Source organism: Anomaloglossus baeobatrachus, unplaced genomic scaffold (genome assembly GCF_048569485.1).
Source record: "Anomaloglossus baeobatrachus isolate aAnoBae1 unplaced genomic scaffold, aAnoBae1.hap1 Scaffold_3887, whole genome shotgun sequence".
NCBI lineage: Eukaryota > Metazoa > Chordata > Amphibia > Anura > Aromobatidae > Anomaloglossus > Anomaloglossus baeobatrachus.
Window position 1 is genome coordinate 1 of NW_027443227.1, and position 17,148 is coordinate 17,148.

Sequence of the window (17,148 nt, forward strand, 5' to 3'; positions counted from 1 at the left end):
ACTCTTGACATAATCCACTGTTGTAGATATGATAAGAGCCACTTTGCCAGAAGCTCATACACAATCTTTAGTGAAATTGCACAGACTTGTCAAAATCCTCATTAGATCACATCATCTGGCTACAGACTCTTCCTGTAGACGAGCTGCCGAGTGGTTATGGCGTATGACTACTAATCCATTGTGCTCTGCATGCATGGTTTTTGAATCCCATACTTGTTGAAGTTACCTTCATCTCCAATGTTGAAACTCTACATTATCTTTTTCAGCCCAAGCAGTGAATATTTCCAGCATTTCCTGTTCAAGAAGGCTGCTATCAAACTTTTCTAACATTTCAGTCTGGCAAAAGTAAACCCACTGTTTTCATTTGGCATGCTTGATGCCATCCTACATTGGCTGACATCTTCTTCCTTTTGAGTACTTTGACAACACAGATTTAGAATCTCTCCATTGCACTATCTAAGGAAGGGATATGAGAAAGACAAGTTTGACTTTATAGTATTTTTACAAGGAAAGTACACTGTTAAACATAGAAACTTCAGTACTGAGGCTATGAAAAGAAGGCACTGCTGAGATTCGAACTCAGGATCTCCTGTTTACGAGACAGGCGCTTTAACCAACTAAGCCACAGCACCACTTTGTGTAAGAGTAGAAAAGCACTACTGGTAGAGTCGCCCTCACCTCATGTCTTTCAGTGTCCTTGAATGTCTAGAGATAGACGACTTATGCAAATTCTTTCTTTACTGGACTAATTATTAGGGCTTCAATAGTGACAAAAAATACAATCTTTATTGAATTACTGATATTAAAACCCTAAACTTTGGTTAATCTCTGATAAAGTTTGAGCTTGTCCAACTCTTGACATAATCCACTGTTGTAGATATGATAAGAGCCACTTTGCCAGAAGCTCATACACAATCTTTAGTGAAATTGCACAGACTTGTCAAAATCCTCATTAGATCACATCATCTGGCTACAGACTCTTCCTGTAGACGAGCTGCCGAGTGGTTATGGCGTATGACTACTAATCCATTGTGCTCTGCATGCATGGTTTTTGAATCCCATACTTGTTGAAGTTACCTTCATCTCCAATGTTGAAACTCTAAATTATCTTTTTCAGCCCAAGCAGTGAATATTTCCAGCATTTCCTGTTCAAGAAGGCTGCTATCAAACTTTTCTAACATTTCAGTCTGGCAAAAGTAAACCCACTGTTTTCATTTGGCATGCTTGATGCCATCCTACATTGGCTGACATCTTCCTTTTGAGTACTTAGACAACACAGATTTAGAATCTCTCCAATGCACTATCTAAGGAAGGGATATGAGAAAGACAAGTTTGACTTTATAGTATTTTTACAAGGAAAGTACATTGTTAAACATAGAAACTTCTGTAAGAGGCTATGAAAAGAAGGCACTGCTAAGATTCGAACTCAGGATCTCCTGTTTACAAGACAGGCGCTTTAACCAACTAAGCCACAGCACCACTTTGTGTAAGAGTAGAGTAGAAAAGCACTGCTGGTAGAGTCGCCCTCACCTCATGTCTTTCAGTGTCCTTGAATGTCTAGAGATAGACGACTTATGCAAATTCTTTCTTTACTGGACTAATTTTTAGGGCTTCAATAGTGACAAAAAATACAATCTTTATTGAATTACTGATATTAAAACCCTAAACTTTGGTTAATCTCTGATAAAGTTTGAGCTTGTCCAACTCTTGACATAATCCACTGTTGTAGATATGATAAGAGCCACTTTGCCAGAAGCTCATACACAATCTTTAGTGAAATTGCACAGACTTGTCAAAATCCTCATTAGATCACATCATCTGGCTACAGACTCTTCCTGTAGACGAGCTGCCGAGTGGTTATGGCGTATGACTACTAATCCATTGTGCTCTGCATGCATGGTTTTTGAATCCCATACTTGTTGAAGTTACCTTCATCTCCAATGTTGAAACTCTAAATTATCTTTTTCAGCCCAAGCAGTGAATATTTCCAGCATTTCCTGTTCAAGAAGGCTGCTATCAAACTTTTCTAACATTTCAGTCTGGCAAAAGTAAACCCACTGTTTTCATTTGGCATGCTTGATGCCATCCTACATTGGCTGACATCTTCTTCCTTTTGAGTACTTTGACAACACAGATTTAGAATCTCTCCATTGCACTATCTAAGGAAGGGATATGAGAAAGACAAGTTTGACTTTATAGTATTTTTACAAGGAAAGTACATTGTTAAACATAGAAACTTCTGTAAGAGGCTATTAAAAGAAGGCACTGCTGAGATTCGAACTCAGGATCTCCTGTTTACAAGACAAGCGCTTTAACCAACTAAGCCACAGCACCACTTTGTGTAAGAGTAGAGTAGAAAAGCACTACTGGTAGAGTCGCCCTCACCTCATGTCTTTCAGTGTCCTTGAATGTCTAGAGATAGACGACTTATGCAAATTCTTTCTTTACTGGACTAATTTTTAGGGCTTCAATAGTGACAAAAAATACAATCTTTATTGAATTACTGATATTAAAACCCTAAAGTTTGGTTAATCTCTGATAAAGTTTGAGCTTGTCCAACTCTTAACATAATCCACTGTTGTAGATATGATAAGAGCCACTTTGCCAGAAGCTCATACACAATCTTTAGTGAAATTGCACAGACTTGTCAAAATCCTCATTAGATCACATCATCTGGCTACAGACTCTTCCTGTAGACGAGCTGCCGAGTGGTTATGGCGTATGACTACTAATCCATTGTGCTCTGCATGCATGGTTTTTGAATCCCATACTTGTTGAAGTTACCTTCATCTCCAATGTTGAAACTCTACATTATCTTTTTCAGCCCAAGCAGTGAATATTTCCAGCATTTCCTGTTCAAGAAGGCTGCTATCAAACTTTTCTAACATTTCAGTCTGGCAAAAGTAAACCCACTTTTTTCATTTGCATGCTTGATGCCATCCTACATTGGCTGACATCTTCTTCCTTTTGAGTACTTTGACAACACAGATTTAGAATCTCTCCATTGCACTATCTAAGGAAGGGATATGAGAAAGACAAGTTTGACTTTATAGTATTTTTACAAGGAAAGTACATTGTTAAACATAGAAACTTCTGTAAGAGGCTATGAAAAGAAGGCACTGCTGAGATTCGAACTCAGGATCTCCTGTTTACAAGACAGGCGCTTTAACCAACTAAGCCACAGCACCACTTTGTGTAAGAGTAGAGTAGAAAAGCACTACTGGTAGAGTCGCCCTCACCTCATGTCTTTCAGTGTCCTTGAATGTCTAGAGATAGACGACTTATGCAAATTCTTTCTTTACTGGACTAATTTTTAGGGCTTCAATAGTGACAAAAAATACAATCTTTATTGAATTACTGATATTAAAACCCTAAACTTTGGTTAATCTCTGATAAAGTTTGAGCTTGTCCAACTCTTGACATAATCCACTGTTGTAGATATGATAAGAGCCACTTTGCCAGAAGCTCATACACAATCTTTAGTGAAATTGCACAGACTTGTCAAAATCCTCATTAGATCACATCATCTGGCTACAGACTCTTCCTGTAGACGAGCTGCCGAGTGGTTATGGCGTATGACTACTAATCCATTGTGCTCTGCATGCATGGTTTTTGAATCCCATACTTGTTGAAGTTACCTTCATCTCCAATGTTGAAACTCTACATTATCTTTTTCAGCCCAAGCAGTGAATATTTCCAGCATTTCCTGTTCAAGAAGGCTGCTATCAAACTTTTCTAACATTTCAGTCTGGCAAAAGTAAACCCACTGTTTTCATTTGGCATGCTTGATGCCATCCTACATTGGCTGACATCTTCTTCCTTTTGAGTACTTTGACAACACAGATTTAGAATCTCTCCATTGCACTATCTAAGGAAGGGATATGAGAAAGACAAGTTTGACTTTATAGTATTTTTACAAGGAAAGTACACTGTTAAACATAGAAACTTCAGTACTGAGGCTATGAAAAGAAGGCACTGCTGAGATTCGAACTCAGGATCTCCTGTTTACGAGACAGGCGCTTTAACCAACTAAGCCACAGCACCACTTTGTGTAAGAGTAGAAAAGCACTACTGGTAGAGTCGCCCTCACCTCATGTCTTTCAGTGTCCTTGAATGTCTAGAGATAGACGACTTATGCAAATTCTTTCTTTACTGGACTAATTATTAGGGCTTCAATAGTGACAAAAAATACAATCTTTATTGAATTACTGATATTAAAACCCTAAACTTTGGTTAATCTCTGATAAAGTTTGAGCTTGTCCAACTCTTGACATAATCCACTGTTGTAGATATGATAAGAGCCACTTTGCCAGAAGCTCATACACAATCTTTAGTGAAATTGCACAGACTTGTCAAAATCCTCATTAGATCACATCATCTGGCTACAGACTCTTCCTGTAGACGAGCTGCCGAGTGGTTATGGCGTATGACTACTAATCCATTGTGCTCTGCATGCATGGTTTTTGAATCCCATACTTGTTGAAGTTACCTTCATCTCCAATGTTGAAACTCTAAATTATCTTTTTCAGCCCAAGCAGTGAATATTTCCAGCATTTCCTGTTCAAGAAGGCTGCTATCAAACTTTTCTAACATTTCAGTCTGGCAAAAGTAAACCCACTGTTTTCATTTGGCATGCTTGATGCCATCCTACATTGGCTGACATCTTCTTCCTTTTGAGTACTTTGACAACACAGATTTAGAATCTCTCCATTGCACTATCTAAGGAAGGGATATGAGAAAGACAAGTTTGACTTTATAGTATTTTTACAAGGAAAGTACATTGTTAAACATAGAAACTTCTGTAAGAGGCTATGAAAAGAAGGCACTGCTGAGATTCGAACTCAGGATCTCCTGTTTACAAGACAGGCGCTTTAACCAACTAAGCCACAGCACCACTTTGTGTAAGAGTAGAGTAGAAAAGCACTACTGGTAGAGTCGCCCTCACCTCATGTCTTTCAGTGTCCTTGAATGTCTAGAGATAGACGACTTATGCAAATTCTTTCTTTACTGGACTAATTTTTAGGGCTTCAATAGTGACAAAAAATACAATCTTTATTGAATTACTGATATTAAAACCCTAAACTTTGGTTAATCTCTGATAAAGTTTGAGCTTGTCCAACTCTTGACATAATCCACTGTTGTAGATATGATAAGAGCCACTTTGCCAGAAGCTCATACACAATCTTTAGTGAAATTGCACAGACTTGTCAAAATCCTCATTAGATCACATCATCTGGCTACAGACTCTTCCTGTAGACGAGCTGCCGAGTGGTTATGGCGTATGACTACTAATCCATTGTGCTCTGCATGCATGGTTTTTGAATCCCATACTTGTTGAAGTTACCTTCATCTCCAATGTTGAAACTCTACATTATCTTTTTCAGCCCAAGCAGTGAATATTTCCAGCATTTCCTGTTCAAGAAGGCTGCTATCAAACTTTTCTAACATTTCAGTCTGGCAAAAGTAAACCCACTGTTTTCATTTGGCATGCTTGATGCCATCCTACATTGGCTGACATCTTCTTCCTTTTGAGTACTTTGACAACACAGATTTAGAATCTCTCCATTGCACTATCTAAGGAAGGGATATGAGAAAGACAAGTTTGACTTTATAGTATTTTTACAAGGAAAGTACACTGTTAAACATAGAAACTTCAGTACTGAGGCTATGAAAAGAAGGCACTGCTGAGATTCGAACTCAGGATCTCCTGTTTACGAGACAGGCGCTTTAACCAACTAAGCCACAGCACCACTTTGTGTAAGAGTAGAAAAGCACTACTGGTAGAGTCGCCCTCACCTCATGTCTTTCAGTGTCCTTGAATGTCTAGAGATAGACGACTTATGCAAATTCTTTCTTTACTGGACTAATTATTAGGGCTTCAATAGTGACAAAAAATACAATCTTTATTGAATTACTGATATTAAAACCCTAAACTTTGGTTAATCTCTGATAAAGTTTGAGCTTGTCCAACTCTTGACATAATCCACTGTTGTAGATATGATAAGAGCCACTTTGCCAGAAGCTCATACACAATCTTTAGTGAAATTGCACAGACTTGTCAAAATCCTCATTAGATCACATCATCTGGCTACAGACTCTTCCTGTAGACGAGCTGCCGAGTGGTTATGGCGTATGACTACTAATCCATTGTGCTCTGCATGCATGGTTTTTGAATCCCATACTTGTTGAAGTTACCTTCATCTCCAATGTTGAAACTCTAAATTATCTTTTTCAGCCCAAGCAGTGAATATTTCCAGCATTTCCTGTTCAAGAAGGCTGCTATCAAACTTTTCTAACATTTCAGTCTGGCAAAAGTAAACCCACTGTTTTCATTTGGCATGCTTGATGCCATCCTACATTGGCTGACATCTTCTTCCTTTTGAGTACTTTGACAACACAGATTTAGAATCTCTCCATTGCACTATCTAAGGAAGGGATATGAGAAAGACAAGTTTGACTTTATAGTATTTTTACAAGGAAAGTACATTGTTAAACATAGAAACTTCTGTAAGAGGCTATGAAAAGAAGGCACTGCTGAGATTCGAACTCAGGATCTCCTGTTTACAAGACAGGCGCTTTAACCAACTAAGCCACAGCACCACTTTGTGTAAGAGTAGAGTAGAAAAGCACTACTGGTAGAGTCGCCCTCACCTCATGTCTTTCAGTGTCCTTGAATGTCTAGAGATAGACGACTTATGCAAATTCTTTCTTTACTGGACTAATTTTTAGGGCTTCAATAGTGACAAAAAATACAATCTTTATTGAATTACTGATATTAAAACCCTAAACTTTGGTTAATCTCTGATAAAGTTTGAGCTTGTCCAACTCTTGACATAATCCACTGTTGTAGATATGATAAGAGCCACTTTGCCAGAAGCTCATACACAATCTTTAGTGAAATTGCACAGACTTGTCAAAATCCTCATTAGATCACATCATCTGGCTACAGACTCTTCCTGTAGACGAGCTGCCGAGTGGTTATGGCGTATGACTACTAATCCATTGTGCTCTGCATGCATGGTTTTTGAATCCCATACTTGTTGAAGTTACCTTCATCTCCAATGTTGAAACTCTACATTATCTTTTTCAGCCCAAGCAGTGAATATTTCCAGCATTTCCTGTTCAAGAAGGCTGCTATCAAACTTTTCTAACATTTCAGTCTGGCAAAAGTAAACCCACTGTTTTCATTTGGCATGCTTGATGCCATCCTACATTGGCTGACATCTTCTTCCTTTTGAGTACTTTGACAACACAGATTTAGAATCTCTCCATTGCACTATCTAAGGAAGGGATATGAGAAAGACAAGTTTGACTTTATAGTATTTTTACAAGGAAAGTACACTGTTAAACATAGAAACTTCAGTACTGAGGCTATGAAAAGAAGGCACTGCTGAGATTCGAACTCAGGATCTCCTGTTTACGAGACAGGCGCTTTAACCAACTAAGCCACAGCACCACTTTGTGTAAGAGTAGAAAAGCACTACTGGTAGAGTCGCCCTCACCTCATGTCTTTCAGTGTCCTTGAATGTCTAGAGATAGACGACTTATGCAAATTCTTTCTTTACTGGACTAATTATTAGGGCTTCAATAGTGACAAAAAATACAATCTTTATTGAATTACTGATATTAAAACCCTAAACTTTGGTTAATCTCTGATAAAGTTTGAGCTTGTCCAACTCTTGACATAATCCACTGTTGTAGATATGATAAGAGCCACTTTGCCAGAAGCTCATACACAATCTTTAGTGAAATTGCACAGACTTGTCAAAATCCTCATTAGATCACATCATCTGGCTACAGACTCTTCCTGTAGACGAGCTGCCGAGTGGTTATGGCGTATGACTACTAATCCATTGTGCTCTGCATGCATGGTTTTTGAATCCCATACTTGTTGAAGTTACCTTCATCTCCAATGTTGAAACTCTAAATTATCTTTTTCAGCCCAAGCAGTGAATATTTCCAGCATTTCCTGTTCAAGAAGGCTGCTATCAAACTTTTCTAACATTTCAGTCTGGCAAAAGTAAACCCACTGTTTTCATTTGGCATGCTTGATGCCATCCTACATTGGCTGACATCTTCTTCCTTTTGAGTACTTTGACAACACAGATTTAGAATCTCTCCATTGCACTATCTAAGGAAGGGATATGAGAAAGACAAGTTTGACTTTATAGTATTTTTACAAGGAAAGTACATTGTTAAACATAGAAACTTCTGTAAGAGGCTATGAAAAGAAGGCACTGCTGAGATTCGAACTCAGGATCTCCTGTTTACAAGACAGGCGCTTTAACCAACTAAGCCACAGCACCACTTTGTGTAAGAGTAGAGTAGAAAAGCACTACTGGTAGAGTCGCCCTCACCTCATGTCTTTCAGTGTCCTTGAATGTCTAGAGATAGACGACTTATGCAAATTCTTTCTTTACTGGACTAATTTTTAGGGCTTCAATAGTGACAAAAAATACAATCTTTATTGAATTACTGATATTAAAACCCTAAACTTTGGTTAATCTCTGATAAAGTTTGAGCTTGTCCAACTCTTGACATAATCCACTGTTGTAGATATGATAAGAGCCACTTTGCCAGAAGCTCATACACAATCTTTAGTGAAATTGCACAGACTTGTCAAAATCCTCATTAGATCACATCATCTGGCTACAGACTCTTCCTGTAGACGAGCTGCCGAGTGGTTATGGCGTATGACTACTAATCCATTGTGCTCTGCATGCATGGTTTTTGAATCCCATACTTGTTGAAGTTACCTTCATCTCCAATGTTGAAACTCTACATTATCTTTTTCAGCCCAAGCAGTGAATATTTCCAGCATTTCCTGTTCAAGAAGGCTGCTATCAAACTTTTCTAACATTTCAGTCTGGCAAAAGTAAACCCACTGTTTTCATTTGGCATGCTTGATGCCATCCTACATTGGCTGACATCTTCTTCCTTTTGAGTACTTTGACAACACAGATTTAGAATCTCTCCATTGCACTATCTAAGGAAGGGATATGAGAAAGACAAGTTTGACTTTATAGTATTTTTACAAGGAAAGTACACTGTTAAACATAGAAACTTCAGTACTGAGGCTATGAAAAGAAGGCACTGCTGAGATTCGAACTCAGGATCTCCTGTTTACGAGACAGGCGCTTTAACCAACTAAGCCACAGCACCACTTTGTGTAAGAGTAGAAAAGCACTACTGGTAGAGTCGCCCTCACCTCATGTCTTTCAGTGTCCTTGAATGTCTAGAGATAGACGACTTATGCAAATTCTTTCTTTACTGGACTAATTATTAGGGCTTCAATAGTGACAAAAAATACAATCTTTATTGAATTACTGATATTAAAACCCTAAACTTTGGTTAATCTCTGATAAAGTTTGAGCTTGTCCAACTCTTGACATAATCCACTGTTGTAGATATGATAAGAGCCACTTTGCCAGAAGCTCATACACAATCTTTAGTGAAATTGCACAGACTTGTCAAAATCCTCATTAGATCACATCATCTGGCTACAGACTCTTCCTGTAGACGAGCTGCCGAGTGGTTATGGCGTATGACTACTAATCCATTGTGCTCTGCATGCATGGTTTTTGAATCCCATACTTGTTGAAGTTACCTTCATCTCCAATGTTGAAACTCTAAATTATCTTTTTCAGCCCAAGCAGTGAATATTTCCAGCATTTCCTGTTCAAGAAGGCTGCTATCAAACTTTTCTAACATTTCAGTCTGGCAAAAGTAAACCCACTGTTTTCATTTGGCATGCTTGATGCCATCCTACATTGGCTGACATCTTCTTCCTTTTGAGTACTTTGACAACACAGATTTAGAATCTCTCCATTGCACTATCTAAGGAAGGGATATGAGAAAGACAAGTTTGACTTTATAGTATTTTTACAAGGAAAGTACATTGTTAAACATAGAAACTTCTGTAAGAGGCTATGAAAAGAAGGCACTGCTGAGATTCGAACTCAGGATCTCCTGTTTACAAGACAGGCGCTTTAACCAACTAAGCCACAGCACCACTTTGTGTAAGAGTAGAGTAGAAAAGCACTACTGGTAGAGTCGCCCTCACCTCATGTCTTTCAGTGTCCTTGAATGTCTAGAGATAGACGACTTATGCAAATTCTTTCTTTACTGGACTAATTTTTAGGGCTTCAATAGTGACAAAAAATACAATCTTTATTGAATTACTGATATTAAAACCCTAAACTTTGGTTAATCTCTGATAAAGTTTGAGCTTGTCCAACTCTTGACATAATCCACTGTTGTAGATATGATAAGAGCCACTTTGCCAGAAGCTCATACACAATCTTTAGTGAAATTGCACAGACTTGTCAAAATCCTCATTAGATCACATCATCTGGCTACAGACTCTTCCTGTAGACGAGCTGCCGAGTGGTTATGGCGTATGACTACTAATCCATTGTGCTCTGCATGCATGGTTTTTGAATCCCATACTTGTTGAAGTTACCTTCATCTCCAATGTTGAAACTCTACATTATCTTTTTCAGCCCAAGCAGTGAATATTTCCAGCATTTCCTGTTCAAGAAGGCTGCTATCAAACTTTTCTAACATTTCAGTCTGGCAAAAGTAAACCCACTGTTTTCATTTGGCATGCTTGATGCCATCCTACATTGGCTGACATCTTCTTCCTTTTGAGTACTTTGACAACACAGATTTAGAATCTCTCCATTGCACTATCTAAGGAAGGGATATGAGAAAGACAAGTTTGACTTTATAGTATTTTTACAAGGAAAGTACACTGTTAAACATAGAAACTTCAGTACTGAGGCTATGAAAAGAAGGCACTGCTGAGATTCGAACTCAGGATCTCCTGTTTACGAGACAGGCGCTTTAACCAACTAAGCCACAGCACCACTTTGTGTAAGAGTAGAAAAGCACTACTGGTAGAGTCGCCCTCACCTCATGTCTTTCAGTGTCCTTGAATGTCTAGAGATAGACGACTTATGCAAATTCTTTCTTTACTGGACTAATTATTAGGGCTTCAATAGTGACAAAAAATACAATCTTTATTGAATTACTGATATTAAAACCCTAAACTTTGGTTAATCTCTGATAAAGTTTGAGCTTGTCCAACTCTTGACATAATCCACTGTTGTAGATATGATAAGAGCCACTTTGCCAGAAGCTCATACACAATCTTTAGTGAAATTGCACAGACTTGTCAAAATCCTCATTAGATCACATCATCTGGCTACAGACTCTTCCTGTAGACGAGCTGCCGAGTGGTTATGGCGTATGACTACTAATCCATTGTGCTCTGCATGCATGGTTTTTGAATCCCATACTTGTTGAAGTTACCTTCATCTCCAATGTTGAAACTCTAAATTATCTTTTTCAGCCCAAGCAGTGAATATTTCCAGCATTTCCTGTTCAAGAAGGCTGCTATCAAACTTTTCTAACATTTCAGTCTGGCAAAAGTAAACCCACTGTTTTCATTTGGCATGCTTGATGCCATCCTACATTGGCTGACATCTTCCTTTTGAGTACTTAGACAACACAGATTTAGAATCTCTCCAATGCACTATCTAAGGAAGGGATATGAGAAAGACAAGTTTGACTTTATAGTATTTTTACAAGGAAAGTACATTGTTAAACATAGAAACTTCTGTAAGAGGCTATGAAAAGAAGGCACTGCTAAGATTCGAACTCAGGATCTCCTGTTTACAAGACAGGCGCTTTAACCAACTAAGCCACAGCACCACTTTGTGTAAGAGTAGAGTAGAAAAGCACTGCTGGTAGAGTCGCCCTCACCTCATGTCTTTCAGTGTCCTTGAATGTCTAGAGATAGACGACTTATGCAAATTCTTTCTTTACTGGACTAATTTTTAGGGCTTCAATAGTGACAAAAAATACAATCTTTATTGAATTACTGATATTAAAACCCTAAACTTTGGTTAATCTCTGATAAAGTTTGAGCTTGTCCAACTCTTGACATAATCCACTGTTGTAGATATGATAAGAGCCACTTTGCCAGAAGCTCATACACAATCTTTAGTGAAATTGCACAGACTTGTCAAAATCCTCATTAGATCACATCATCTGGCTACAGACTCTTCCTGTAGACGAGCTGCCGAGTGGTTATGGCGTATGACTACTAATCCATTGTGCTCTGCATGCATGGTTTTTGAATCCCATACTTGTTGAAGTTACCTTCATCTCCAATGTTGAAACTCTAAATTATCTTTTTCAGCCCAAGCAGTGAATATTTCCAGCATTTCCTGTTCAAGAAGGCTGCTATCAAACTTTTCTAACATTTCAGTCTGGCAAAAGTAAACCCACTGTTTTCATTTGGCATGCTTGATGCCATCCTACATTGGCTGACATCTTCTTCCTTTTGAGTACTTTGACAACACAGATTTAGAATCTCTCCATTGCACTATCTAAGGAAGGGATATGAGAAAGACAAGTTTGACTTTATAGTATTTTTACAAGGAAAGTACATTGTTAAACATAGAAACTTCTGTAAGAGGCTATGAAAAGAAGGCACTGCTGAGATTAGAACTCAGGATCTCCTGTTTACAAGACAGGCGCTTTAACCAACTAAGCCACAGCACCACTTTGTGTAAGAGTAGAGTAGAAAAGAACTACTGGTAGAGTCGCCCTCACCTCATGTCTTTCAGTGTCCTTGAATGTCTAGAGATAGACGACTTATGCAAATTCTTTCTTTACTGGACTAATTTTTAGGGCTTCAATAGTGACAAAAAATACAATCTTTATTGAATTACTGATATTAAAACCCTAAACTTTGGTTAATCTCTGATAAAGTTTGAGCTTGTCCAACTCTTGACATAATCCACTGTTGTAGATATGATAAGAGCCACTTTGCCAGAAGCTCATACACAATCTTTAGTGAAATTGCACAGACTTGTCAAAATCCTCATTAGATCACATCATCTGGCTACAGACTCTTCCTGTAGACGAGCTGCCGAGTGGTTATGGCGTATGACTACTAATCCATTGTGCTCTGCATGCATGGTTTTTGAATCCCATACTTGTTGAAGTTACCTTCATCTCCAATGTTGAAACTCTAAATTATCTTTTTCAGCCCAAGCAGTGAATATTTCCAGCATTTCCTGTTCAAGAAGGCTGCTATCAAACTTTTCTAACATTTCAGTCTGGAAAAAGTAAACCCACTGTTTTCATTTGGCATGCTTGATGCCATCCTACATTGGCTGACATCTTCTTCCTTTTGAGTACTTTGACAACACAGATTTAGAATCTCTCCATTGCACTATCTAAGGAAGGGATATGAGAAAGACAAGTTTGACTTTATAGTATTTTTACAAGGAAAGTACACTGTTAAACATAGAAACTTCAGTACTGAGGCTGTGAAAAGAAGGCACTGCTGAGATTCGAACTCAGGATCTCCTGTTTACGAGACAGGCGTTTTAACCAACTAAGCCACAGCACCACTTTGTGTAAGAGTAGAAAAGCACTACTGGTAGAGTCGCCCTCACCTCATGTCTTTCAGTGTCCTTGAATGTCTAGAGATAGACGACTTATGCAAATTCTTTCTTTACTGGACTAATTTTTAGGGCTTCAATAGTGACAAAAAATACAATCTTTATTGAATTACTGATATTAAAACCCTAAACTTTGGTTAATCTCTGATAAAGTTTGAGCTTGTCCAACTCTTGACATAATCCACTGTTGTAGATATGATAAGAGCCACTTTGCCAGAAGCTCATACACAATCTTTAGTGAAATTGCACAGACTTGTCAAAATCCTCATTAGATCACATCATCTGGCTACAGACTCTTCCTGTAGACGAGCTGCCGAGTGGTTATGGCGTATGACTACTAATCCATTGTGCTCTGCATGCATGGTTTTTGAATCCCATACTTGTTGAAGTTACCTTCATCTCCAATGTTGAAACTCTACATTATCTTTTTCAGCCCAAGCAGTGAATATTTCCAGCATTTCCTGTTCAAGAAGGCTGCTATCAAACTTTTCTAACATTTCAGTCTGGCAAAAGTAAACCCACTGTTTTCATTTGGCATGCTTGATGCCATCCTACATTGGCTGACATCTTCTTCCTTTTGAGTACTTTGACAACACAGATTTAGAATCTCTCCATTGCACTATCTAAGGAAGGGATATGAGAAAGACAAGTTTGACTTTATAGTATTTTTACAAGGAAAGTACACTGTTAAACATAGAAACTTCAGTACTGAGGCTATGAAAAGAAGGCACTGCTGAGATTCGAACTCAGGATCTCCTGTTTACGAGACAGGCGCTTTAACCAACTAAGCCACAGCACCACTTTGTGTAAGAGTAGAAAAGCACTACTGGTAGAGTCGCCCTCACCTCATGTCTTTCAGTGTCCTTGAATGTCTAGAGATAGACGACTTATGCAAATTCTTTCTTTACTGGACTAATTTTTAGGGCTTCAATAGTGACAAAAAATACAATCTTTATTGAATTACTGATATTAAAACCCTAAACTTTGGTTAATCTCTGATAAAGTTTGAGCTTGTCCAACTCTTGACATAATCCACTGTTGTAGATATGATAAGAGCCACTTTGCCAGAAGCTCATACACAATCTTTAGTGAAATTGCACAGACTTGTCAAAATCCTCATTAGATCACATCATCTGGCTACAGACTCTTCCTGTAGACGAGCTGCCGAGTGGTTATGGCGTATGACTACTAATCCATTGTGCTCTGCATGCATGGTTTTTGAATCCCATACTTGTTGAAGTTACCTTCATCTCCAATGTTGAAACTCTAAATTATCTTTTTCAGCCCAAGCAGTGAATATTTCCAGCATTTCCTGTTCAAGAAGGCTGCTATCAAACTTTTCTAACATTTCAGTCTGGCAAAAGTAAACCCACTGTTTTCATTTGGCATGCTTGATGCCATCCTACATTGGCTGACATCTTCCTTTTGAGTACTTAGACAACACAGATTTAGAATCTCTCCAATGCACTATCTAAGGAAGGGATATGAGAAAGACAAGTTTGACTTTATAGTATTTTTACAAGGAAAGTACATTGTTAAACATAGAAACTTCTGTAAGAGGCTATGAAAAGAAGGCACTGCTAAGATTCGAACTCAGGATCTCCTGTTTACAAGACAGGCGCTTTAACCAACTAAGCCACAGCACCACTTTGTGTAAGAGTAGAGTAGAAAAGCACTGCTGGTAGAGTCGCCCTCACCTCATGTCTTTCAGTGTCCTTGAATGTCTAGAGATAGACGACTTATGCAAATTCTTTCTTTACTGGACTAATTTTTAGGGCTTCAATAGTGACAAAAAATACAATCTTTATTGAATTACTGATATTAAAACCCTAAACTTTGGTTAATCTCTGATAAAGTTTGAGCTTGTCCAACTCTTGACATAATCCACTGTTGTAGATATGATAAGAGCCACTTTGCCAGAAGCTCATACACAATCTTTAGTGAAATTGCACAGACTTGTCAAAATCCTCATTAGATCACATCATCTGGCTACAGACTCTTCCTGTAGACGAGCTGCCGAGTGGTTATGGCGTATGACTACTAATCCATTGTGCTCTGCATGCATGGTTTTTGAATCCCATACTTGTTGAAGTTACCTTCATCTCCAATGTTGAAACTCTAAATTATCTTTTTCAGCCCAAGCAGTGAATATTTCCAGCATTTCCTGTTCAAGAAGGCTGCTATCAAACTTTTCTAACATTTCAGTCTGGAAAAAGTAAACCCACTGTTTTCATTTGGCATGCTTGATGCCATCCTACATTAGCTGACATCTTCTTCCTTTTGAGTACTTTGACAACACAGATTTAGAATCTCTCCATTGCACTATCTAAGGAAGGGATATGAGAAAGACAAGTTTGACTTTATAGTATTTTTACAAGGAAAGTACACTGTTAAACATAGAAACTTCAGTACTGAGGCTATGAAAAGAAGGCACTGCTGAGATTCGAACTCAGGATCTCCTGTTTACGAGACAGGCGTTTTAACCAACTAAGCCACAGCACCACTTTGTGTAAGAGTAGAAAAGCACTACTGGTAGAGTCGCCCTCACCTCATGTCTTTCAGTGTCCTTGAATGTCTAGAGATAGACGACTTATGTAAATTCTTTCTTTACTGGACTAATTTTTAGGGCTTCAATAGTGACAAAAAATACAATCTTTATTGAATTACTGATATTAAAACCCTAAACTTTGGTTAATCTCTGATAAAGTTTGAGCTTGTCCAACTCTTGACATAATCCACTGTTGTAGATATGATAAGAGCCACTTTGCCAGAAGCTCATACACAATCTTTAGTGAAATTGCACAGACTTGTCAAAATCCTCATTAGATCACATCATCTGGCTACAGACTCTTCCTGTAGACGAGCTGCCGAGTGGTTATGGCGTATGACTACTAATCCATTGTGCTCTGCATGCATGGTTTTTGAATCCCATACTTGTTGAAGTTACCTTCATCTCCAATGTTGAAACTCTACATTATCTTTTTCAGCCCAAGCAGTGAATATTTCCAGCATTTCCTGTTCAAGAAGGCTGCTATCAAACTTTTCTAACATTTCAGTCTGGCAAAAGTAAACCCACTGTTTTCATTTGGCATGCTTGATGCCATCCTACATTGGCTGACATCTTCTTCCTTTTGAGTACTTTGACAACACAGATTTAGAATCTCTCCATTGCACTATCTAAGGAAGGGATATGAGAAAGACAAGTTTGACTTTATAGTATTTTTACAAGGAAAGTACACTGTTAAACATAGAAACTTCAGTACTGAGGCTATGAAAAGAAGTCACTGCTGAGATTCGAACTCAGGATCTCCTGTTTACGAGACAGGCGCTTTAACCAACTAAGCCACAGCACCACTTTGTGTAAGAGTAGAAAAGCACTACTGGTAGAGTCGCCCTCACCTCATGTCTTTCAGTGTCCTTGAATGTCTAGAGATAGACGACTTATGCAAATTCTTTCTTTACTGGACTAATTTTTAGGGCTTCAATAGTGACAAAAAATACAATCTTTATTGAATTACTGATATTAAAACCCTAAACTTTGGTTAATCTCTGATAAAGTTTGAGCTTGTCCAACTCTTGACATAATCCACTGTTGTAGATATGATAAGAGCCACTTTGCCAGAAGCTCATACACAATCTTTAGTGAAATTGCACAGACTTGTCAAAATCC

At 38.3% G+C, this 17,148-nt stretch overlaps 10 non-coding genes across 10 annotated transcripts; all 10 read right to left on the reverse strand.

Moving 5' to 3' along the window:
- Positions 1-558: 558 nt before the first annotated feature.
- On the reverse strand, positions 559-632 carry TRNAT-CGU (transfer RNA threonine (anticodon CGU)). Its single transcript has one exon. It is a non-coding gene; the product is annotated as a tRNA-Thr (tRNA).
- A 3,338-nt stretch (positions 633-3,970) lies between these two features.
- Positions 3,971-4,044, reverse strand: TRNAT-CGU (transfer RNA threonine (anticodon CGU)). Its single transcript has one exon. It is a non-coding gene; the product is annotated as a tRNA-Thr (tRNA).
- A 1,632-nt stretch (positions 4,045-5,676) lies between these two features.
- Positions 5,677-5,750, reverse strand: TRNAT-CGU (transfer RNA threonine (anticodon CGU)). Its single transcript has one exon. It is a non-coding gene; the product is annotated as a tRNA-Thr (tRNA).
- A 1,632-nt stretch (positions 5,751-7,382) lies between these two features.
- TRNAT-CGU (transfer RNA threonine (anticodon CGU)) lies at positions 7,383-7,456 on the reverse strand. Its single transcript has one exon. It is a non-coding gene; the product is annotated as a tRNA-Thr (tRNA).
- Positions 7,457-9,088: 1,632 nt separating this feature from the next.
- TRNAT-CGU (transfer RNA threonine (anticodon CGU)) lies at positions 9,089-9,162 on the reverse strand. The gene has a single exon. It is a non-coding gene; the product is annotated as a tRNA-Thr (tRNA).
- A 1,632-nt stretch (positions 9,163-10,794) lies between these two features.
- On the reverse strand, positions 10,795-10,868 carry TRNAT-CGU (transfer RNA threonine (anticodon CGU)). The gene has a single exon. It is a non-coding gene; the product is annotated as a tRNA-Thr (tRNA).
- A 2,484-nt stretch (positions 10,869-13,352) lies between these two features.
- On the reverse strand, positions 13,353-13,426 carry TRNAT-CGU (transfer RNA threonine (anticodon CGU)). Its single transcript has one exon. It is a non-coding gene; the product is annotated as a tRNA-Thr (tRNA).
- Positions 13,427-14,203: 777 nt separating this feature from the next.
- On the reverse strand, positions 14,204-14,277 carry TRNAT-CGU (transfer RNA threonine (anticodon CGU)). The gene has a single exon. It is a non-coding gene; the product is annotated as a tRNA-Thr (tRNA).
- Positions 14,278-15,906: 1,629 nt separating this feature from the next.
- TRNAT-CGU (transfer RNA threonine (anticodon CGU)) lies at positions 15,907-15,980 on the reverse strand. The gene has a single exon. It is a non-coding gene; the product is annotated as a tRNA-Thr (tRNA).
- Positions 15,981-16,757: 777 nt separating this feature from the next.
- Positions 16,758-16,831, reverse strand: TRNAT-CGU (transfer RNA threonine (anticodon CGU)). Its single transcript has one exon. It is a non-coding gene; the product is annotated as a tRNA-Thr (tRNA).
- Positions 16,832-17,148: the final 317 nt, after the last annotated feature.